Below are 26,041 nucleotides of genomic sequence, written 5' to 3' on the forward strand. Positions count from 1 at the left end.
TTACAATGTAACTTGTATTTACATTTCAAGTAAGTCATATTGGATATAGCACACAAACATTTTTGCAGAGAGAATCAGGGAGAGCACTTTAAAGATGCTCACTGTAGCCCAGGTGAGAGAGTGATGGGCTGGAATCCATGCTGGCAATGAAGACAGAAAGAGAAAAATTCATTCAAGAAATAGAGAGAAGGTAAAATCCGATGACACTTGGTGATTGAAAATGGAAATGTGAAGGAGAAAATGTCAAGAATTACACTGAGATGTCAGGTGTAGGTAGAGGTTGACATCACTTGCTGGAAAAAAAAAAAAACACAGGAAGAATACCACTTTCAGTGAAAGAGACATCTGGCTTGCCTAAAGTATCATGAAATGGGACTTTTCCAATTCCATGCAGGTAAGTCAGGAGGGCTCAACCTTGAGGCACAAAAGATGGTGATGGTGGTAACAGTGGCCTTGAGACCAGGACATATACCAGAGTCTAGAAAGATTAGTGTGATTTGGAGCAGCTACAGACTGGAAAAACAAAACAGTTAAAAACAAAACAAAATATTCACACTTATTCTTGAAATCTTGCTTTATTTGAAGGAGTAAATAATTGGGCCTTACTCAGAGCTGCAAGTTTTGGTAAGCCCTAAAATGAACAGAAAATTGTATAAAATGGAAGCAATTCACCAATTCTATTCACTAAACATTTACTGATTTTCTTCCAGGTTTAAGTATTATGATAGACATTGTACAGTAATTATTGACCATCTTCTCTGGTGTTTGTAGTAATACACAAAGAGATATAACTTTAAAAGTGTAGTATTGCTTTCAGCTTATACCAATCATTACCCATTATCTCAATTCATCAAATGAGATTGTTTCAGTGATAAGTTACATTTTGAAGTTAATGAAATACTTAAAAGGCTGTGATGTTGTAACTGCAGATGTGGTATGCAAAACACGTTAAATTCATGTTGTTCAACACAATTTAATCATAAAATCTTATCTATAAAACAAAAATGTTTATACATCTATTATTATTCTCTTGCTTTTTGTAAACTTTATATCTATCATTTATCTCTATCAAAGTTACATTTCTAGTTTTTTATTCCCAACCATAAATGACAGCAGTAATTTTTACAAACATTAATGATGAGCTATACTCACTCACAACTATTTATGTCTAAGTTGTCTTAGAGTTATTGAACAATTTCCGAGTAACTAATGGCTAGCCTTTTATTATTCTATGATGATAAATATTTTTACAGTATCCAGGCTTCGGACATATTTGTGAAAACGTATTCCTATATGGGTCAAAATTTAAATCAGTTGTAATATGTGATCCACTCACAAATATATTCTCCAGGATGAGCTGTTAAAATGAAATGCCAAAGTGGCTCCCTAAGACACCCATTTATAGTGTATATGTGCAGTGCAGGGTTACTGGACCAAGGCACAGGGTAATCAGGGAAATTTCATTTTTTGTTTTCTTTTTCCTAAGATGTTTCTTATCCCCAGTTATATAAAAATGTATATTACAAGCAAAAAAAATTAACGCAAATAGAAGTAAATACAAAGTATATTCACATTAATACCAGCTTTGCTTTATCTATTAAAGGATATAACAAGCTTGTACTTTTCAGGACCTTGTAACTCCCGGTTCATTGGAAAGCACAGAAATTCTTCAGAGCCTCAAGAGTTGTGTTTAATGCATTATTTAAATACAGTCCAACCACCAGTTAGATAGCTTAGCACTCAAATAGCCTTTGAAATCTCTGTAGATTCACCTCAAATGAGCAGTCTTGATAATTTGCAAAAGTGTGCAGTGCACTAACAGATCTCTGATGTATGATGTCTTTGCCTGTAGAGTGTTTTATGTGTTGATCCACTGGAGTGTGTGTGTGTGTGTGTGTGTGTGTCTGTGTGTAGGTGGGTGAGTATGGGTGTGCATGGGTGTGTGTGTATGTGTTTATATTGTGATGTGTGTCTGTTGGGTGCTGCCATTAGGGATTTGGAAGAGTGAGAACCATAAACTTGTAAACATTCCTACATGCCTGCTTCATAAGAAGTGTACTGTATGTGGCCAAAAGTAACTAAACCAAGGAAACAAATTAGACATTAATTAAGTTTAATGCCAGGCAGGAAAGAAGTATTAAAGACCAGGTAAAATGAAGAAATATAACCAAATGAATGAAATTTTTAAATTGATTAGTAGAATGAGACAGGAATATTTTTTAAAGTTTGTAATTTCTAATGAACATCAGTATATAAAACTAAGAATTACATGGCTGTCAATGGACTAAAAACCATACTTAAGATTTGAGCTAGTGAAACAACCATATACGATCTTCTAATTTCACCTTTCTATCTCAAGAAGGACTTGTTAAAATGATTTTTTTGAAATTTTACATTCTCATCTTGAAAGAGCTTCACAAAACTTACATGAGAATCTGGATTATCCTAAGAGGTCTGATTTTTTAACGGTATGTTTGTATTTCTATTATGTACATCAATGTCAAGGATTCATTTCCTGAGCTGTTCTCCAGAACACAATTTAGTTTGTAATAGACACTCAATAAACAATCGGTTAGATAATCAAATCAACACCTTAGTTCCACCAATTTTCATTTCGTATAAAAATGACTGATCTTCTATACTCATCAATGAAACAGAGAGAGATGGAGGGAGAGCAGTTGAGACTGAGAGGATGACAAGCAGACCTCATTCTGCAGTGGATATCCTACACTCTCCACTTCTGAATGCTTGGAAACACTTGCCATGCTTAAAAAATATTGGTATTTCCTAGGCAGCAAATTGGAGTTAAATTCCATATTTCCATATTACAATAACTTACACTATAATACACAGAAAACATACCTTTCTAAGCTATTCAATGTAGATAAATTTAGGTGAGCAAGATGTAGGAGAAGGGTTGGTAATCAAGCTGAGTGTGATTGTGAGATTAAATCTAATATTATCTTATACAATTATTGTATAATTGTATCAGTTGACATATCTGTTGAAACAGAAGGTGGGAGAGTTTTGCATGAGCTTCTGAAATTTACTGGATGTTGTTAGGAGAGAGGTTGGTCAATGTGGCTAGGCCAGATGTGTTTACTAAATGAGGCTTACAAAAGTTAAGTTCCTAACCTCTCCCGGAGACTGAGAGATAGAGGTGCTAAATTGTATAACATTTACATGTAATATATATTTAATAATATATATAAAGTCTTAAAATGCCAATTTTAAGTCTTTTCATTTTCTTCTTAAAAACAGAGGTTTTATTGCGTTTGGTCAACAGTCAGTATTTCACATTATCTCATGCGCAGGGTCCCTGGGTGGGGTGCCCTGTGCAGTACTTGGCGGGGCATGTGGCCGGGGGAGATACAGCAGTATACCTGGTCAGGCCGGGAAGGGGAGAAGGAGGGCTGGGGCTCCTTAACACCTACTGAGCGGCTGGGCATGGTGGCTCACACCTGTCATCCCAACACTTTGAGAGGATGAGGCAGGCGGATCACATGAGGGCAAGAGTTCCAGACCAGCCTGGCCAACATGGTGAAATCCCGTCTCTACTAAAAATACAAAAAATTAGCCAGGCGTGGTGGCACAGGCCTGTAGTCCTAGCTACTCTGGAGGCTGAGGCAGGAGGATCGCTTGAGCGTGGAAGGCTGGTACAGTGAGGCGAGATTACTCTGTGCTTCAGCCTGAGCCACAGAGTGAGACTCCGTCTCAAAAAACCAAAACCAAAACCAAACAAACAAAAAAAGCCTACTGAGGGCCACGGGAGTAGGGGGGCTAGGATGAAGAAGGGTCATGCTTAACACTAGCAACTCAGAATTCCACTAACCTGTACGGGCCTCAGTTTCCTCACCGGGCCCCAGCGTAGGTCTGAGGGTCTGAGGTCTGTTGGTCTGAGGATCCTAGGGAAATCCAGCCACTCAAGATCCTGAGATATTTTAGCATCGTGGCCGGGCCCCCTTTCCCAGGGGACGGATTTCCCAGCACCCACTGTCTCCGCCCCACTCCTGGGGAAAAAAAAATTTCTTTTTCTTTTGTTAATACTTCTTGAAACTTTTGCGGGTACAGAAACCACAAACTGATCGGCTGACAAAAGGCGGAAGAGGAGAGGCAACCAGAGACCTTCGAGGACAAGTTCCCTCCATGCCCAGGTCTCCTCTCCCCAGCACAACTCGGCCCACAGCCTGGACGTGCCAGCGGGGACCCTCACCCTACACGCATCGGGATAGGGCCTTGATCCCTTCCCCCACAGCCCGGTGGCTCAGTCCTGCGAAGGAACGAAAGCAAGAGGGGGAAAAAAAACCCTCCTGCCTGATCCCACGCTGCTACTCACAGACCTTCGGTTGACTGGCAGCACTGAACAGGTTTAAAAAAAAAAGATGAAAACACAGAAAAACCCAAACACTTAGACGGGGAGACCATGTGGGGAGAGAGCGTGCTGGGAGCCTCGGTACCTGGTCTCCTCTTGGTAGTAAGGGAGATATTGAGGGGCCTCCCCTGGCCCCGGGCAGTCGCCGGCGCCCGAGGGAGCCCCGTGGGCCACTGCTCTCCCAGGCAGTACTTGGGGTCGTGTATCTGTCGGCCCAGGCTGAAGACCTGGCCGCTCTGGTTGGCGCCCAGCGTGTAGCCCATCTTCAGGGACATGGAAGAGTTGTCATACTTGTGATTCCCAGCTTCGTGTCGTAGATGTGCCTCTGGGTCCCGGGAGCTGCCATGCTCACCTGGCTGGCGCACTTGCTTGTACCCATCTGGAGGGTGATGGTCGAGTGGTCCGCGGGGGGCAGCAAGTGGTTCTTGGGGTCGTAGAGATGCCTCCTCGTGCTCTGCCGTACACAGTCATGCCTGACTGGCTGGCGCATTTGTTGGTAATCTGCAGCCCGATGACGCATTGGCCAGCCTTCATGGTGGCGTCGTCGAAGTTCCGCTCCTGCTTCTCTGAGTACTCCTCACCGATGTCCACCTCGCTCTGCAGCCCCTTAGTCTTGGCCTTCCCTGCCAGGGCGAGAAGAGACACCTGCACCTGCCTCACGTTCCCACTCTCAAACAGGTCGTGGCCTCAAATAGGTCCACGGGGTTCATGCTGTAGCTGACCATGGCCTTGAGGAAGTTGGAGAGGTTTTCTAGCTGGTAGCAGTTCTACACTGAAGCAGTTGATCTTGGGGACTGAGCCCGGCTGCAGTTTGTTCATGAGTGTGCATAAAATAATCCCGTCCTTCAGGCCCTTCTGGAAGTCGGGCCGATGGAGACGCCGGTGAGTCCCTAGATCCAGCTGCGGAGCTCTACCTCCTTCTGGGAGTCATATCTGGACAGAAGCCGGTTCTGGACTTCCGCCAAGAGCCTGTAGGAGGGGCCCTTGTTGAACTGAGTGGAGCTTACAGCTGGCTGGTGCCGCAGCGGGACGGGACCAGAGGGGACCGGGGGTTAAGTCTTTTTTCTAGTTTGCAAGATTTTGTTTTCACTACACCATTGTTTTTACTACGTATCTTTTCTGTATTTAAAAAATGTGTGAAAAATGTTAGATCGTCTCCCTTTTTTCCACCTTCCCTTTACCCTTTACTGCGATTTACATCCACGCATCCACACCCACACGCATCCACACACACACATCCACACACACATATGCACACACACATACTGACAGAAATTAATTTAGATGTACGGATGGGTTATTTGAAGCAAAAAGTCAACCTATATTAGTAAAAGTGTCATGCCAGCAGGAATTATATTTATAATCCTTTTCAGAAGAAAGAACTTCCGGCCGGGTGCGGTGGCTCACGCCTATAATCCCAGCACTTTTATAATCCCAGCACTTTTGAAGGCTGAGGTGGGCTGATCACGAGGTCAGGAGTTCAAGACCAGCCTGGCCAAGGTGGTGAAACTTTGTCTCTACTAAAAACACAAAAAAGTTAGCTGGGCGTGGTGGCATGCGCCTGTAATCCCAGCTATTCAGGAGGCTGAAGCAAAGAATTCCTTAAACCCGGGAGGCTGAGGTTGCATTGAGCCAAGATCGCGCCACTGCACTCCAGCCTGGGCGACAGAGCGAGACTCCATCTCAAAAATAAAATAAAATGTTGAATTTTTACAAGTCATTGTTCCTATTCTAATTTTTGAACGCAGCCACAGCCTCTAACAAAACAGCCTCCTTAAACGAATTCGCTGATAATGAATTCTTAAGTAAAAGGGGAATTCCACAGAAATATATATGGCTCTTTTATATTTAATAAAAGAGCCTGAAAAACAGATGTGTTCTGTAAAATTGAATTACTTTCTATCCAGTTCCACTGGTTCGCAGTGTTTTATCTTTATATTAAAATATATATAAATGATTGATTGATGAATTTTTTTCTTTTAGACACTGCTGCTGAATCTATGGAGAGAAAAAGGATAAATTTCTAGAACTATGGTCCCTGTGCTCCAGTTCGCCAGGAGGGCGCGGCGGAGACGGAGGCCAAGGAACACGGCTGGGGCGGTGTGGCGCTACCCGCACGTGGTGGTGCTGTGTCTGGCCTGCGGCTTCTGCTCGCTCCTTTAGGCCTTCAGCCAGCTCGCCATGTCCCTGGAGGAAGCAGCAGGCGGTGGTGGCGGGAAGCAGCAGGCCTCAGTGGCTTCCTGGCTGGCAGGAGGCGGATGTGGTGCCATGAGAGGCGCGGGCAGCGCTGGTCCCACTGCGCATCCTGGTGGGGACAGGTGTAGTCTGAAAATACAGCCTGTTGAGAAAACGCATCTGGCTGTAGTTGCCTGTGGTGAAAGACTGGAAGAAACTGTGACCATGTTGAAGTCAGCTATCATTTTCAGGATCAAAGCTCTTCAATTCCAGGTTTTTGCTGAAGATCAGCTACATCATAGCTTTAAAGGAAGACGTGACTGGGGTCATTTCTAAAAATATTTAATTATACAATATACCCCATAACCTTTCCAAGTGTGAATGCAGCAGCATGGAAAATCTCTTTAAACCATGTGGCTCGCACAGATTGTTCTTGACGTTATTCCTGAAAGAAGTTGCTCCCACACTAATAGCCTTTTTACTACCAGTTGATCATATTTGTTCTTTACTAAAGAAATTTAATTCCACATAAATTGCTTCAGTGGCCTCAGAACACAAGGAACCTCAAATAAGATGGTATAGTTGCTTCGCTAGGCAACCGTACTGTGGAAAAACTGGAGTAAACCCTGGAGTTACGTTGACGAATATGACTCGAATGAGAAGGAAGTATTTCAAGAATGATATAACAACTGTGTGACTACTATGAGGAGATATACTTATGACATGGCTTAAAGAATACAAACTAAACATTACATGGGCAATCAATATTTGTTGGATATCATGTTTTTTTCATAATCCAGAAAGTCTTTTTGCCTTTCCGTGTCAATGGAATTATCGTCCAGATCAATGTCTATATGGAAGCAGTTGCCAAGAAGCAGAAGAAGGAATCCTGATTCTTCAGGGAACAGAGGTGTTTACCATGATGATAAGCAACCAGCATTTAGAGCTGTTTATGAAGCACTGAGAAATTGTTCTTTTAAGATGACAACGTTCATTCCCTAATGAAACCTTTAGAACTGGAACTACAACAAACAGTGCATACATACCGTGGAAAAATTTACAAAACATTTGTCAAACAACTAGCAAAAAGCATAAGAGATCGTTATGCCAGATCACCAAAGGAAAGGTGATTCTTGGTGCCTGCTACATCAAATGGATGAAAACAACAGAGCATTGGAGGATAAGTGTGAAGGAATCGTCTTGAGTGAAGCATTAATGAAGGAATTATTCATCTCCAGAATATTTTTTTTCCTAAAGAGGTTAAATGAGCAATATTTTCAGGTAATGAAGAATAAATTAAAATCTTGGGCTCCAACAAAGAAACATTTTTGGCCTCTGCTGTTTTGTAATGTTACTTACTACCATTCCAGTATTGACGAAAATATTATTGAATGGTTTTAGCCTGCAAACTCCTGTTGACTCATACTCTCAAGTAAGAGTGCTGGGGCTGTGAAGATGAAGAAAATGTATCTCAAGCACAGTGCAAACTTTAACTTTCTTAAAGTAAGGCTCTAGACAAGGCTGTGAGTAGAGCGATAATTTTATGTCAGCACTGACCTCACTTTAAATGTGTGAAAAAAAGTTTGTTTACAGGAGAAGAAACAGTTCTGTTTCTAAAGAAATGTAACAGATGTAGCCATAGATGATCTATGTCTGCCTTTATATATTTCATCTCTGTTTTAAAATATTTTTATGACAATCGTGTTTAAAATTGTTTTTAGATTATAAGTAAGCTGCATGTTAAAAATTGAGCTGTATAAGAAAGAGGAAATGTAGTGAACACTTTGGGGTTTTAATCTGTGCATGTGTGAGAGACAGAGAAATGTAGTGTTTTCATTGTGTATGCATTAAACTGTCTTGCCAAAACTCAGATCTAAGATTGTTAAGCAGATATTTGGGGAATTTTTTTTATCACTTTAAATGAAAAATTTCAGCTTTACTGGGCATTCTGGAAGCAAAATATATTATGCTGATGATAAAGTGAGAACCTTAAGAGTATACTCATTTGATGGTGGAAAATGTGATGGACCAAAATTCAGAAACTATACACATCCCGTGAGTAGTAATTTTAGTTACGATGGAGTAGAAAAATGTGGTGCATTTAAACTTTTCTTCTACCTCATAATGGCTTTGCAAGATACTTTTAAAGAAGCAAACGTCTAGAGCCTTACTTTAAGAAAGTTAAACAACTTTGGTGAATGATTTAGATTAAGATTGTTACATCCAGCTATAGAAAATGTGGTTTTAATTGGGTTGATGTGAGTGAGTATCTTCCTTTTTTGAATATCACCTAAAACAGTAAATTTTTTAGTTCTTGAAGATGAGAAAAATATTACTTATCTAATATAACTATGTTAATAGTTATCTAATTTATAGTTATCTAATATAACTGTAAATTCTGAATACTTAGTATGGACTGTGCTGGGGCAGGTATCTTATTTTACCAACTGCTGTATGGTTATCTTCTTTTTCTTCCTGATATTTTACTACACTTGATCTTAGCCAAAAGGCCGAGAAGCTATAATCTTCCTGATATTTTAATGCTCAAGTAGAAAATGGAAAATCATGAAGGGAAAATATCACCTGTGAAAATCTTGGCAGTTAGCTTTGTGAAGACACCGTGGCCTCTGTGGAGACATGGGATATGCAGAAAGGATGGTGAGTACAGTTATTCTGTCTTCTGCAGTTCAGTCAGGGACACATCGAGAGAGGAAATTTTAAGCAAGCTACATTGGAAGTTGATAAGCAGATCAGCATTCTTAGAACAGATGGGTTTAGAGAATACAAGTTGTGGTTCCTTGGTAGAATGCCGTGGTGGATATGAGAAACTGTGAACTGCATTGAAATTGAGCTTACTGAGCAGAAAATAAGAATACTAAAAATTTGAAGTTCAGAGGATATGCATTAGATTATTTCTAATGGTCCCCAAATATGATCATTGCCTGCCTGGCTATATAAGACTCCTGTTGGGAGCTTGAGAATAGATTCTTGCGCTTAGCCCTTTAGAAACTCTGGTATGCTCTGTCTAGGATGGAGTCTGCAAAAAAAAATTTAAAGAAGAGACTTAAAAATTATACAAAACTAGAATAGTGCTTTGGTACTATCAGATTACTTTGGAGGCTATTCCCACTTAGATTCTTCATATAGAAGATGTGGATAGAGAGACATGCAGATAAATCGGTCAATGCCAACTGTTGGGGAAACATCCATAGTCTGCAGGTTCCCACAGAGAACATAGCACTTCCACTCCTCTCCCATGAGGGAAAATAAAGGAGAAAAGCTTTCAGCCTCTCACCATAAACTCATTCAATCCCCTTGGGAAGAGAAGTGACTTACCTGAGGGATGTGCTTGGAAGTAGTTGTGCTGGTGAAACTCAGCCTCTGTGGGTTTCTCTCTCTTTCAGAGTCAGCTCTCTTCAGGATGCACATTTATTTCTCCCTTTGGAGGAGGCCTCAGTCCAGCTCAGCCAAGGACTGAAGGGCACATCTGGCTAATTCAGGACTGGGGTATTGGGAAGTCCCCTTGGTCCCAGATCTATGACATGTTCTCGAGTCCTGAGACCTGCTGACTCTGGTGCCTCATTTCCCAGTTGGGTCATATCTTGGGGTTATTTGTGTTCCCCAGCTCTAACCGGAAGGTTCCCAAGCACTCATTTCTCCTTAACCAATTTCTGAAGGTAAGATGTTGGTTGAAGAGCGTTCTTTTCTTGCTGCTACCATTAATTGGGTGTTTATTTTGTGTCAGGCACTGTTGAGTATTTTACATTTCTTAGCTGGTTTGATCTTTACAGCAACTTTATATGACAGACATTGTTCCTCCATTTTTCAGGCTAGAAATCTGAAGGGGTGGGTTGCCCCTCCACACCTGTGGGTGTTTCTCATTAGGTGGAATGAGAGACTTGGAAAAGAAAAAGACACAAAGTATAGAGAAAGAAATAAGAGGGCCCAGGGGACCAGCATTCAGCATACAGAGCATCCTGCCAGCCTCTGAGTTCCCTTAGTATTTATTGATCATTCTTGGGTGTTTCTCAGAGAGGGGGATGTGGCAGGGTCATAGGATAATAGTGGAGAGAAGGTCAGCAGATAAACACATGAACAAAGGTCTCTGCATCATAGACAAGGTAAAGAATTAAGTGCTGTGTTTTAGATATCCATACACATAAACATCTCAATGCCTTACAGAGCAGTATTGTTGCCCGCATGTCCCGCCTCCAGCCCTAAGGTGGTTTTCCTCTATCTCAGTAGATGGAACATACAATCGGATTTTATACTGAGACATTCCATTGCCCAGGGTTGGGCAGGAGACAGATGCCTTCCTCTTTTCTCAACTGCAAAGAGGCATTCCTTCCTCTTATAATAATCCTCCTCAGCACAGACCCTTCACGGGTGTCGGGCTGGGGGATGGTCAGGTCTTTCGCTTCCCACGAGGCCATATTTCAGACTATCACATGGGGAGAAACCTCGGACAATACCTGGCTTTCCTAGGCAGAAGTCCCTGTGGCCTTGCACAGTGTTTGTGTACCTGGGTACTTGAGATTAGGGAGTGGTGATGACTCTTAACGAGCATGCTGCCTTCAAGCATCTGTTTAACAAAGCACATCTTGCACAGCCCTTAATCCATTTATCCCTGAGTTGACACAGCACATGTTTCAGAGAGCACAGGGTTGGGGTTAAGGTTATAGATTAACAGCATCTCAAGGCAGAAGAATTTTTCTCAGTACAGAACAAAATGGAGTCTCCTATGTCTACTTCTTTCTACACAGACACAGTAACAATCTGATCTCTTTCTTTTCCCCACAGAAATCTGAGGCCCAGTGTCCCACAATGGCCATGTGTTGACACTAGGCTTTGAGCACAGATGGTTGACTTCCAAAGTCTATGTTCCTAACCATTATGCCACTCTGTGTTGAGACAGCACCAAACATACTTTCATTCATATGTATTTTTTAACTGATCATGTTCTTGTGTGATTTCTTTCAGAAAGGCTTTCATATCAAATATTGATAATGATAATAATAATGAACACATGTGGAGCACTTACCATGTCTCAAGCACTAGAGCTTTCCATGAAAAAACCCCTCTAATCTTCAGAACAATCCTGTGAGGTAAGTGCTACTATTACTCTGTTTTCAGAAGTAAAGAAACTAAGCACAGCAGATCCACAGTCATGCTGTAGGATGCTGGGTAGAATGGCTCCTGGTACCCTGGGAAAGCTCTTCTGCACACCAGTATCCTCTTTACTGGTTCATTAATGTCTGATATTCCTGCATGAGAAAACACAGCATAGAGAGAAAGCTTAATATGTCTATACACACAAAGGCATTGATGTAACATCTCATTATAAGTATTAGAAATGCAGTCTCAAGAGCAGGTTCTTGTGGGGTGACAGGCAGGGTATTCTAGGAGAAGGAATACCCCAAGAAAGGTAGCATTACAAAGGAAGAGGAGAAAGAAAGATGTAAATGAAGAGACACTGATTTTCTTCCACTGCAATTTTTCCCAAAGATGGCCCCTTTTCTATTACATTCTTACCCAGTAACTCATGCTTTTCCTAGAGCTCTTGCAAGCAAGAACTATTGAGAAAGTAGCCCATCTGAAAGTATATTTCCTGCTGTTTATCTGCTTCCAGAACTGGCTGAAGTTTACTTTTTGGTACTCCAGAGACCTAGCTGCTTCTTGCCTTCTTCCAGTGTCATCTATTTAATCTCCTGTCATGTGGGAAATTATACTCAAAATTTCTGTGATCCTCTGTCCATAGTAAGTTATGCATGTAGTGACAAATGCCTGCCACAAGGGCTTGAGATTATATCTGCAATGTGTTGCTGCTGGCTGTTGATCAAGATAGGCTGGAAGAAAAACATTTATCAAATAATTCTTCTTGCATTTTTCCCAAGATGTTGTAGCATATTTAAACTTGGGAGGTGAAGTTTGTAGCATCCATTATGACTGAAAATGTAGTTCACACAATCATGATGCTCTGTTAGGTGTTACCATTAAACAATATTAAAATACACACAATGTGGCTGGTCTTTTGTAAGCTACATGTCATGTTTACTTCTTTGCCTGGTTTGTTAATTGCATTTCTTCATCTTTCTGAATACCAGTGTCACTGTCACCCACAATATTTTCTGTTTTGAGTATGTGGTTTACATTTTACTTTGCCCAGTGATAGAATATGATGGGGACATCTTATCTGAGTGTTTCATAGTATGCTGTAGTTTGAATTCTTGGCCGTTGGTTTCCCAGAGTCCCAGCTCCTGCCACTGCATTCTGCCTTTGTAAATGGAGAATAATGGCTCTAAAAAAATTCACCTAAGAATCTCATGATAGTGGAGAAGAAGGACCATGGAAGTGCTAAAGCCTCCCACTCAGTTTCTGTAAATCATGCAGAGGATCAGGAAAATGATTGAAAGTAATGTATCCCAAACAAAGAAGCCAGCTGTACAATTAAAGACCTGTGTCTGGCTGTTAAGAAAAGAAAAAAAAAAACAATGGAAAGAATAACCTTGCTATTCATCTTGTTCAAAAAACTGGAGCAGATTGAGTCATGTAGACCCAGTTTCAGATGAAATGTTAAATACTGACAGAGGCATGTTCAAGATCTTTAGGATTTTTTTGGGGGAGGAGGGGGGAACATAAAAAAGAGATAATAAAGATAAATTTGAATGCAGGAAAAATACACATAATCCATGAACCAAACACCTGTTTTTGCATGTTTATCACCTTTGTCCCAATGTAGATCTATGTTTTCTTTCATATTTGCAGTCATAGAATATATTCTATTCTCTAAGCTTTTATCCTTTAACATTATAGGAGAACATTGTTCCATGTTACCACATAGCTAAGTGTTTCAAAACTTGTTTAATAAATTCTGTGTTGTTGTTTTCACAGGGAGAAACATGCACATATATATTACTTTTTTTTCTGTTGAAATATACTCTTGGAATAATTTTTTTCAGTGAGGTTTTTGTTCCAAAAAGTATAAACATTTTGGTGATATTTAGTAAGATGTATTGTTTCCAAAGAAGTGATAGAAATTATACTTGCCACCCCAACAGTGAAAGAGTAGTCATTTAATTTCACTGTAACAGGGGATGCTACTGTTGCTATTATATTTTCTATTACAATGAAAACCTTTAAAGATTTAAACCAAGCTGGATTGTCCTTCAGGAGCTGCTGCTAAATCAACACCTTGATATCTTTGTTCTTGGAGAAAAATGAGCTAAGGAGGAAGACCATCTAAAAAAACCCATTAGACAATTTGTGCTCACTGGAGTGGTCTCTACTGGGCAAAAGGCTTTTAGAATGGCTTGTGGATCTTCTGGCAAGTGGCAAACCATAAAAGTGCTACATCAGGCCTGGAAGACAGGTGCAGCCCCGTTGGGGTCAAAGAGGAACACCAGTGGCAGAAGAGCTAAGAGTGAATGAAAATTGAATTATCTCTACTTCTAGGACTTGTCTATTGAGAAACAACAGCTACCCACCCTAGCTTGGGCAACAGAAAGCCTGTCTTGGAAAAATTGCAAATCAAAAACAGAACCCCAACAGCATCCAAGTCTACTGATAAGCACACTCTGAAAATGCATGACCAAAATCAGCAGCAACTTCAACGTTGCTTTTCTCAAACAGTAGCACTCTAAAAGGATGCACACAGCTTACTGATAATGAACACGAAAATTACCAAGAGATTGGTGAAGTAAATCTCTTAAATCTCTTTTCTTTTTTTTACTTCTTCTCCAAATTTTGATGTGACATAGCTAATTTGAATATACGTCTCTTTCTAGATTCTACAGATAGCCTTAGGGCCCCACAAGGCATTTTAGGAAGTTGAAATAACAGCAGTTTCTACCTTACGGGAACTTCTAAAAATTATTATCATAATTACGACTTATTTTGTTGAATCCATGAGGCTTATGAGGTTTTAAGAAACTCAGGTTGGGCCGGGTACGGTGGCTCATGCCTGTAATCCCAGCCCTTTAGGAAGCTGAGCTGGGTGGAACACTTGAGGTCAGGAATTCAAAATCAGCCTGGCCAACATGGTGAAACCCTGTCTCTACAAAAAATACAAAAATTAGCCAGGCATGGTGGTGGGCCCCTGTAATCCTATCTACTCAGGAGGCTGAGGCAGGAGAATCACTTGAACCTGGGAGGTGCAGGTTGCAGTGATCCGAGATTGCACCAGCGTGCATGATGGCCTGGGTAACAGAAAGAGAAAAAAAAAAAAAAGAAACTCAGGTTGTACCCACTAGTTGCAGAGTGATTTTATTTTTATTTATTTATTTTGAGATGGAGTCTTGCTCTGTCACCCAGGCTGGAGAGGAGTGGCAGGATCTTGGCTCACTGCAACCTCTGCCTCCTGGGTTCAAGCAGTTCTCCTGCCTCAGCCTCCTGAGTACCTGGGATTACAGGCACCCACCATCATGCCCGGCTAATTTTTTGTGTTTTTAGTAGAGATGGGGTTTCATCATGTTGGCCAGGCAGGTCTCAAATTCTTGACCTCAGGTGATCCACTTGCCTCAGCCTCCTAAAGTGTTGGGATTACAGGCATGAGCCACCACACCCAGCAGTGATTTTATATTTAAATGTGTGTTTTATAGGTTGCCTCATTTTCTGATCATAGGGTCCCCACGAAGAAAGTAGTTTATTGCCATTTTTCAGTAGGAAAGCAGAAATACAGGAGGACAAATGACTTACCTTTGGTCATTCAGTCTGTAAGTGGGAATTGAGAGCGGGATCTCAGGTCTTCTGACCCTCAGCCCTGTGTTCTCCATTTCACCTAGCTTTCCAGTTTCTTTAAGCCAAGTAATGGAAGTGACTTGAAAGCTGCATTCTCAGCCTATTGGAAAGTGGTTCACCAGAGTTCTTCACCACTCTCATTCTTTAATGTCACCTGACACCAAAGACCTCATGATGGGAAATACTGAATGTGGATTTGGCCAATCTGCTGACACCATTGTGTCATGCATCCCCAAATTACCCAAGCTCATTCCTCTGATCAGAAGCATTTGTGAGGTGGAAGGTGGGGCCTTAATGGATATCCCTACTACCCCCCATGCACTGAGGTATGGTTGGCCAATGATCCTCATTGACATTTGGGGATTGTGTGTAGGATTATGAGCATCCATTGTGAGTGCTGAGACCTGAGACAATGCACCAAGTCAGGCAAAAGTGTGTTGCATCAGCACCTTGACAACACAGTCTATTCTCACGTGTTCAACGCCTGAGCCACCACTGCCATCAAGCTGACTCCAAGTGGCTGCATTTTCAGCAAGAGGGAAATAGCAGTCACCTATCTGCTTCTTGACTGTGTTCTGCTGGGCTTCCTGATAAAAGATGCTTATTCAGAGAGACGAGACAGGAGAGTGAGGTGGTACACAACCTGCTATCCCCAGACTTTTCACAGGTTTCAGAGTTAAGATCTCCTTTGAAGGCTCTGAAACCTGGGACAGTCCTTACCATGACTGAAACCTGGAGAGGAGATGTGGACAAAGGATCATTTCTGTGTTGAGTCACTAGGTGACCCTCTTCTCTTCTTTATAACAATGTGTGTTGTGCCTGGGCCCTTGTTAAGCCATCTTTGTGTTATCTCTGCCTGTGACTAGCACAACATGTGTTCTCCTCCCACTTTCAGCCTGGAAGATCCAACTTCTGAGCCCTGAGTGACAAATCAGCTTCCTAACAGGAAGCTGACACCAGCCTATATTCAAGGGCTATGACTGGGCAGTTGCAGAGAGCCCTGTTCTCAGAAGCGTTGAGCACATGGTTTACAATGCTCTGCTGTTGCATCTTGAAATGCTTAATTTTTTAACAAGGAGCCCTGTATTTTCATTTTTCACTGGGCCCTACAAACTATGTAGCTCATCCTGCCAACATCACTGGCATCCCTGAGTATGAGAGTTCAGAAGAAACTTAGAGGCTATTGTCTGATTCAATCCTTGCAGCTTACAAAAAGAAATGTGGGAGCAGGCACTGCGTGACTAGTCTGAGGTTACTCAGGAAGTTAGAGGGAGAGCTGCAGTCAGGGTCACCTCTCTTTACTGCTAGCTGTGTGCTCTTTCTACTGCACCCTCAGCATAAAACATCTCCCAATCCAGGAACAAGGTCTACCTCATAGGTGGGCACAGCAGCGTGATCATTCTCTCAGTCATCTATACTCCTCCTTTACTTTGACCAAAGACACAGGAAGGGACCTTTTGCCCCACATAAAACACCTCTCAAAGGCTTGGCAACAACAATAGATAATAGAGAGCATTGGCCTAAGACCAATGTTTTGACCATGATGTCAAAGCAATATTTTGTTTCAGCAAAGAAAACTATGTCCCAAGTGGATTGTTATTACTAATAATCAGAGTAGTGGTACTTGCGAATAACTTGGTTTCATACTCACACTTGGACAACTATGCACACTGAGTATAACTGACCTTATGAGAACATCATTCTCACTAAGATTATGATGTGCTTTCTTGTGTGGGAACTGTACATAATATTGTGTGTACCCTTGGGAGGATGTCCTGCCTGTGATGTTGTCTGTCAGGGAAGAAGAGTGGTTGAGAACTGAGGATATATTAAACATTTACTCCCAGATTTTTCAAGATTTCTGTTAAGCCAGATCAGAAGAAAGCCATCTATTTGGATTGCATCACTCTAACCCCTTAAATTGAATTGCCTACACAGAATTATAATTTCACAGTATGTCCAGATTACTTACTGAGAGCCAATTTGAGACACCAACAGGACTAGTAAAACATCTTTGCACTGTGGGTCACATTGCTATCAAAGACCTTGTACATTATGTCATTCAAGAACCTTTATATTAAGATTCTTATGGAAAATCCTTACCAAAGTTTAACCCTATGATACAGGGTTTTTTTCCTCCAGGTAGCATAGTGGAAAATTGGGAACTGTTTAACCCAGTGCATTGATTTCATTTATTGTTTTGGTTGCCAAGAAGTATGGATGCTCAGAATAGGTTTTCTTGTTTTCAACTGCTAATTCCTTTATTTAAATTGTAATAAATGTTTCCCTTTACTTCTTTGCTTTTTCTTTTTAAGAAATTGAATGTATTTAATAATAAATTGTAAATTATCAATAGATCAATTAGCATAGAATAGTTTGGAATAATGCTTAAAGATTTCCCATTGAAAAAGACCCCAGTACCTTAGGGTTCACAGCTGAGTGTTAACTGAACTTTAACAAATTCTGATTTTACTTAAAACAATCAAAGCCTAGAAAAAAAAGTCCTGCACATCATATGGGGCACATAATAACCAAAAAAAGAAAAAAAGAAAGAAACAGGGGTGGCTTTCTTCAATTAATTTTATAGAGTAATATCAAAGCTTAATGGTTAATGTATTTCATCTAATGTAGGATGTCAATGTTTAGAAATCAGACATTATTTCATGTACCATTATAGATATACTGCCAATTAAACAAAAGCAAAAAAAGGAATTGTAAAGATATTAAACATGTAAAGAAGAATATAAGCACTATACTCAATTAACATGTTAATATTTTATTGTATTGGTTTTCAGTAATTATTTTCAATAACATAAAGCATTATTAGCTAATATTCCACCTCTACCACCCCAATCTCATTCTTCTTCTAGGTCCCCAGGGCCAATTGCTAAAATGAATTTGTTGTATATTTTAAAGTCAATTTTCTATACTTTTGCACATAAATATATGCATTCATAAAAAGTATTTTTGTGCTGAGTAAATAGAATAAGCCCTTCAAAGTTGTTGATGTTCAGATTCCAGTTGGCAAAAGTCTTACACATATGGCATTAAATATTTTCAGTATAAATATGCACATTCCACAAGTTCAGCAGTTCTGTAATATACATCCAGAGTCTGCCCTGAGGGGTGCTTACAATCTTAGCATAAACTCTCACTCACCCCTTTTAGAGAATAAAACTTACACCTATGTAATGATCAGCCCAGTTACGAGGGTGTACTCTAAGAACATTCATTCATGCATTCAACAAATCTTTATTGAGCACCTGCACATTTCATGCCAGGAGAAAGAGTGGTGGCATCGGCAGGAAAGTGCAGTGGAAAGGAGGAGCTGACTTTGCCGGGAAAAAGAACGATATTACTTTGAATTATCAATTCTGATGTGACATCCTGATAAAAGGTGCCATATCCAAACCACACTGCAGATTCTCAAAGGACAGTACCTAAGTTGAATAAAAACTATGTGCCCCAAATAGGAAATGGTATAGAAAGGCCTGAGGCTGGGGTATGGAGGCACACGGGGTGCAGAGAACGAGGGAAGAGAAGAGCGAACAACTGCTCGGGGTGGGGTTGCATTGATGGTGAGAGATGGGTTTAACATGCATTTATGAGGACAGACATGATCAGGTTTAAAGAAAAAGAATTTTTTTTTTTTTCCAGCAGTCCCACTATAGGGCATTTATCTACAGGAAAGGAAATCAGCATATTTAGGAGATACCAGCACCCTCATGTTTATAACAGCACTATTCATGGTAGCCAAAATTAGAATCAACCTAAATGTCCCAAAACAGATAAATAGATTAAAAACTTAGTATATATTCATAATGGAGTACTATTTAGCCATAAAAATAATGAAATCCTGTCCTTGACTGAAACATGGATAAGCCTGGAAGACTATGTTAAGTGAAATAAGCTAGGCACAGAATTGTAAATATTGCATGTTCTCACTCATATGTGGGAGCTAAAAAAAAAACAAACTGAGCTCATGGAAATGGAGAGTAGAATTCTGGTTATTACAGGCTGGGGCAAGCAACAGGGAGGAGAGGACAGGGAGAGGTTGGTTAACAAATACAAACTTAGAGCTAGATAGGAGGAATGAGTTCTAGTGTTTACAGCACTGTAGGGTAAATATGGTTAGCAGTAATTTATTGGATATTTTGAAAAAGCTAAGAAAGGGTATTTTGAATGTTTACAACACAAATAAATGATAAGTGTTTGACGTGATGTATATGTTAGCTACCCTGATTTGATCATTGCATATATAGAAATACATATATTGTATACATATGTTGAAATGTCACTCTGTATCCCGTAAATATGTACAATTACATTTCAACTAAAAATGAAAAAAGCAGTAAGACTGAAATGATAGGTTTAGTGTCAATTTATAGATGAGTCTTGGTTTAGGGAAAGGAGATAGGTAGGGGAGAGAGATTTATGTCTGAATGTGAAAAAGAAATTTTTATTGGTTTTTGGTGAATATTGCCCAGTGAGTTTCCTAGTTTAGAAGAATCACAAGGAGCTGGCAATGTAGTGTGGGAAAGTAGCTGGAGTGACATCAGAGGTCAGCTCTGTGACTCCAGCACCAGATTATTCTTTTGTCAGGACCTGAAGCTCACAGTCAGATGCCCATGGCAGTAGCATCAACATATTGACTCTACCACCACCATGGGTCCATCACCTTTCAAAACCATGATAGAAAGACCAAGACATGGATGTCCAGCTAATGGTCCTCACATACGATGTCTCTGAAGGGCAAGAGAGCTGGAGTGATATCCAAAATAAGCAAGAATAAAACCATATTGCAAGTTGTTTTCATCTGTTGGAAAGCCTGAGAGAGGAACCAAGATGCCTCTCCAAAAGCTTCGTAACTTCAAACACTTCCCAGGATCCCCACTGCCATCTTAATGTTATTATTCAAGTTCTTTTTCCTGAACTAGCTGAGTTTGTAAGCCATTTTTGAAAGTAACTGTAGCTATAGAAAACCATAGTTATAGGAAAATGCAATCTGTTGATCTCTTCATGGTAGAGTCTGTATATCATTTACACTTCACTTCTCTGTGGGTGGAAAAGATTTTTTCATGGCTTATTTAGTGGGAAGTCATTTTGATCAGCAAGATGAGTAAACTTTACAGCTGTTTGCAATTACTGCCTCTGCTCTGCGAGGAGTTTTAATTATTACACAAACTGAAATACCAAATGAGTTGATGCAAGATGGGAAGAGAAATACATATTTCATAGGCCCATTCATTTCACCAGAAATTATCCATCACTTTTTCTTTCAATTCTGTCTTTCTAAATTCAAAGTTACATCTCAAGGTAATTTTGAATTACCTAATTCCAAAGGATTTTTATCAATGAAGGGAAGTGCACCTGCTAACACTAAATTTCTTATTGCCATTGGAACAGCACCATTCCTAAATTCCACATAGGTCTGAAACCAGTTTGGCTAGGAGAAGGAACACAGGCCTTGATCCACATATTTGTCACTTTAAAACACCCATTGTGAAAGTACAATGATCAAAATATTTCAATTCCCAAGAGAATAAAGTGACAAACATTGTTTGCCTTCTCATCTAACATAAACTTGATTTAACAAGTCCACCTCATGGGAAATTTAGGAGCCCTTTGTACACTGTCAATTAGATTGGAAAGTAACCCATTTATTCAGAGGAAGAACTGGGCACCTGGGAAGGACAAATTGAGGTTTAAATCCTGACTCTCTCACTTCCTTGCGGTGTGACTTTGGGCAAGTTTCTTATTGCATAAAATGTTAAAATGTGCATAACAATAGTACAATCTACCTCACGCAGTTGTGAGAATTAAATGAGATGATTGATATAAAGTATTTAATACAACTGCCTAGCACAGATTAAAGTCCTCCATAAATGCTAGCAATGATCTTCCAAGAAACAATTCTTCATGATTTTAAGGAAAGGTTCATGCTCATTATTTTCTTCCCTCCCAATCTTTCTAACACGGGCCCACATAAAACGTGTCCCCCTCTGCCAACATCCCTTCTCACACACACACACACACACACACACACACACACACACACACTCTCTCTCTCTCTCTCCATCTCTCTCTGTCTCTCAGATGAGGAACAAGCTCAGGGGGAGGTCTTGGGATTAGTTCTGATTGGTTCTGATTGGGTCACATGCCCATCCTTGAACCAGTGGAATGCTGCATGCTAATTGGCTAGTTCTGGGTCAAATGCCCACCTCTGAGGACAGAGGAAGAATCAGTTTGTTTAATTGATCCACATGGGTGGGCTAAGCTCAGGCAGAATTTCCAGCAAAACTTGAGTGCTGTTTTTAGAAAAAATAAATGGAATATATTTGAAATGAACAAAAACATTATATCTCCACTCAGGCATTTCTCTTTCCTGGGCAATTGACTGGAGGGTGCATGGGGTAAACTCATCCAGGCTGCAGTGATTTATTGAAAAATACCATGCCTATTCAAATGGACAATAATTTATAAAACTTGAGTAGATCCAAAAGCCTGCACTCCAATGAAAGGGTAATGCAATGTATTAACACATATTAATAATTAACACCTACTCTTAGGGATACCCTGCTCTTCACTTAGCAGAAGATGTTAGATGATAGGCAAGCCATTGATCAAAAGGTCAGAAGATCACAGGTATTTCTGTGATGTAGCAAGCACTGAGAATAGCTGTGAATATCCCAGGAATTTTCTGAAGGTATCAATAAAGCAAGATTTTGGTTCCTGAACACTGACCTGAGTTCTAGTTTGGCAAGCTTTGTATTTTTTATTCACATTTAGCTTCCAGTATTTTCAAACAGAGGTTAATTCAAGGAGAAAGGATAAGGAGGGGAAACATCTTTTTTTCCCCACATACTTTGTGATGTGCATGTAATACAGACATAGGGGTGAAAAGAATGCGATAAATGTAACATTTTATTAACTTATGAAGCCTAAGGAAGAACATGCAAAGAGATCAGGATCTGATTTCAGATTTTACTTGTTCCTACATAGATATCTCAAGGGAAATTCAAATAAATTAAGACTCAAACACAACCAACAAGATCATTGGCAGATGACACACCAGGCACTGTGCCCAGAGCCTTCTCAAGCAGGAGCTTCTTAAATCCTCCCGAGGATTCTGGAAGAAGGGTAATACTCTCCCCTTCCACAGATGAGGAAATTGAGGTCAGAAAGATTAAGATCACAAAAACACACAATGGTGGAGCTAGTAAATGAATGAAAGTCTTTTAACAGCAACTCTATCCCTCTCTTTTCAGGACAAAATGTACCTTCAATTTAGCTGGTTCATCCAACTACCATAGATAGAATTTTGTTTTGTTTTTTGATTTCTAAAAGACACAACCTGGCTTTACTTAGTTGGAACAAAAATTCTGAGAACTAAACATTCCCTTTCCCAGGAAGGCAGACTGCAAAGGCACAGAGACTGCAGAATCTGGAAGATGTCAACTTCTCTGAGAATCAGGGTTAGTGACCAAGGCTCACCATTCAGAACAGTGTTTTGACTTCTGTGCAGTGCTCCAGGAGAACAAATTAGAGGTTGAGCTAGGGGGGACTGATAAATCAGTGGGCTCTGAGTCACAAGAACCTAGATTTGAAGATTGGCATAAATAATTATAACTGGAATAACTTTGGATAATTTACCCAACCTCATTAAGCCTCATTTGTGACACAAAAATAATAAAAATAATACCTACCACATTGGATTATAGTGAGAATTAACCATGGTAATGCATATAAAGCATTTAGCCCAAGCCTGGCCCATGGTAAGTACATCATAAATGATAGAGATTTTATTAGTAATACTAATAGTGTTAAGATTAGCAATGTTTCTTAAGATTGATTAGAAGTAAACCTCTTTTGTGGGAGGAGGGAAATGTATTAATTTGTTTTATAGAAACATAATATGCTAAGTTAGTGAATTTATGTGAGGCAGTGGGTGTGACACACAAGGCAATGAGTGGGAGACACGAGTGTGTTTGTCTTTTTGGGACCTCAAGGGTGAGGTGAGCCAAGGGCAAATTTGATCCAAGGGCAAAGCTGATCCAAAAGGAAGCTGTGCCATATACATGGAGTGGTGGAGGTAGTGAAACTCCTTATGTCAGTGAAATTACAACAAAGAATGCCTTTTGTAAATGCAGCAGGCGAAAACTAAGGGTGTAAAAACTCATGGTTTTTAATGTCCAATTTAGAGGATGGTTAGGTCCAATTTAGGGGAGGATGAAAAGAAGAATTTAGTTCATGCAGCAGGTAAAGAAAAGAATTACAGAATAATAGCCTTGAATTATTTAGATCAATTTACTGAGCCCATAATCTCCGGAATTTCTGACATTGTAGTAAAAGTAAATGAGGTGTCTGTAGATCCACATGGCTTAACCTGTGTGGCCACTGCTTGTGGTCACCTCTGTATGAAAGAACCCTGATTTGAGGTGGCTCTAATGCATTAACCACATCAATTGCTTCCTGCTCCTTGTTGTCACTAAAGTGGACCACACTCACCTAGAAATTAGGACAGGCAGAAGGGGGAGCCCCTAACCATTTGCCTTAGTTTCTGGGTTCCCTTGTCAATTTTGACCCCTGCAATGGTAATCTTTTGGTGAAGGAACATACAACCCTGCCATGGTCAGGGGTAAGGATCCCAAGAGTTTGGGGAGAAGTTTTGCTGTCTTATCTGAGAATGGAGTCATGTTGCTTTTGGATCACAGGATCTCAGGGAGATAGGGAGCTCCAAGTCTTGAGAAGGAGGAATGGTACCTGGTACCTTGAATATGAGGCACACGCTAAAAGGTAAGGAAGACAGAGAGACAGAGAGAACAGAAGGAAGAAATAAAGAAAGGTGTTTGTCTTTAGACCTGGTTATTTCAGCTGTAGAAAGAGCTAATTTTCCACGTAGTTGAGCGGTTTTGAGTGAGATTCTTAATCCTGAGTTCTAGCTTGATTGCACTGTGATCTGAGAGATAGTTTGTTATAATTTCTGTTCTTTTACATTTATTGAGGAGAGCTTTACTTCCAAGTATATGGTCAATTTTGGAATAGGTGTGGTGTGGTGCTGAAAAAAATGTATATTCTGTTGATTTGGGGTGGAGAGTTCTGTAGGTGTCTATTAGGTCCACTTGGTGCAGAGCTGAGTTCAATTCCTGGGTATCCTTGTTGACTTTCTGTCTCATTGATCTGTCTAATGTTGACAGTGGGGTGTTAAAGTCTCCCATTATTAATGTGTGGGAGTCTAAGTCTCTTTGTAGGTCACTCAGGACTTGCTTTATGAATCTGGGTGCTCCTGTATTGGGTGCATATATATTTAGGATAGTTAGCTCTTCTTGTTGAATTAATCCCTTTACCATTATGTAATGGCCTTCTTTGTCTCTTTTGATCTTTGTTGGTTTAAAGTCTGTTTTATCAGAGACTAGGATTGCAACCCCTGCCTTTTTTTGTTTTCCATTTGCTTGGTAGATCTTCCTCCATCGTTTTATTCTGAGCCTATGTGTGTCTCTGCACGTGAGATGGGTTTCCTGAATACAGCACACTGATGGGTCTTGAGTCTTTATCCAATTTTCCAGTCTGTGTCTTTTAATTGGAGCATTTAGTCCATTTACATTTAAAGTTAATATTGTTATGTGTGAATCTGATCCTGTCATTATGATGTTAGTTGGTTATTTTGCTCATTAGTTGATGCAGTCTCTTCCTAGTCTTGATGGTCTTTACATTTCGGTATGATTTTGCAGTGGCTGGTACTGGTTGTGCCTTTCCATGTTTAGTGCTTCTTCCAGGAGCTCTTTTAGGGCAGGCCCGGTGGTGACAAAATCTCTCAGCATTTGCTTGTCTGTAAAGTATTTTATTTCTCCTTCACTTATGAAGCTTAGTTTGGCAGGATACGAAATTCTGGGTTGAAAATTCTTTTCTTGAAGAATGTTGAATATTGGCCCCCACTCTCTTCTGGCTTGTAGAGTTTCTCCCAAGAGATCCGCTGTTAGTCTGATGGGCTTCCCTTTGAGGGTAACCCAACCTTTCTCTCTGGCTGCCTTTAACATTTTTTCCTTCATTTCAACTTTGGTGAATCTGACAATTATGTGTCTTGGAGTTGCTCTTCTCTAGGAGTATCTTTGTGGCATTCTCTCTATTTCCTGAATCTGAATGTTGGCCTGCCTTGCTAGATTGGGGAAGTTCTCCTGGATAATATCCTGCAGAGTGTTTTCCAACTTGTTTCCATTCTCCCCATCACTTTCAGGTACACCAATCAGACGTAGATTTGGTCTTTTCACATAGTCCCACATTTCTTGGAGGCTTTGCTCCTTTCTTTTTATTCTTTTTTCTCTAAACTTCCCTACTCACTTCATTTCATTCATTTCATCTTCCAGGGCTGATACCCTTTCTTCCATTTGATCACATCGGCTCCTGAGGCTTCTGCATTCTTCACGTAGTTGTTGAGCCTTGGTTTTCAGCTCCATCAGCTCCTTTAAGCACTTCTCTCTATTGGTTATTCTAGTTATACATTCTTCTAAATTTTTTTCAAAGTTTTCAACTTCTTTGCCTTTGGTTTGAATATCCTCCCATAGCTCAGAGTAATTTGATTGTCTGAAGCCTTCTTCTCTCAGCTCGTCAAAGTCATTCTCCGTCCAGCTTTGTTCCATTGCAGGTGAGGAACTGCGTTCCTTTGGAGGAGGAGAGGAACTCTGCTTTTTAGAGTTTCCAGTTTTTCTGCTCTGTTTTTTCCCCATCTTTGTATGACTACTGGGTACATAATGAAATGAA

At 40.3% G+C, this 26,041-nt stretch overlaps 2 pseudogenes; one reads left to right on the forward strand and one right to left on the reverse strand.

The window, feature by feature from the left end:
* Positions 1 to 556: 556 nt before the first annotated feature.
* Positions 557 to 5,596, reverse strand: LOC129013187 (calponin-2-like; annotated as a pseudogene).
* An 807-nt stretch (positions 5,597 to 6,403) lies between these two features.
* Positions 6,404 to 7,677, forward strand: LOC129013188 (glucoside xylosyltransferase 1-like; annotated as a pseudogene).
* Positions 7,678 to 26,041: the final 18,364 nt, after the last annotated feature.

This window comes from Pongo pygmaeus, chromosome 15 (genome assembly GCF_028885625.2).
Source record: "Pongo pygmaeus isolate AG05252 chromosome 15, NHGRI_mPonPyg2-v2.0_pri, whole genome shotgun sequence".
NCBI lineage: Eukaryota > Metazoa > Chordata > Mammalia > Primates > Hominidae > Pongo > Pongo pygmaeus.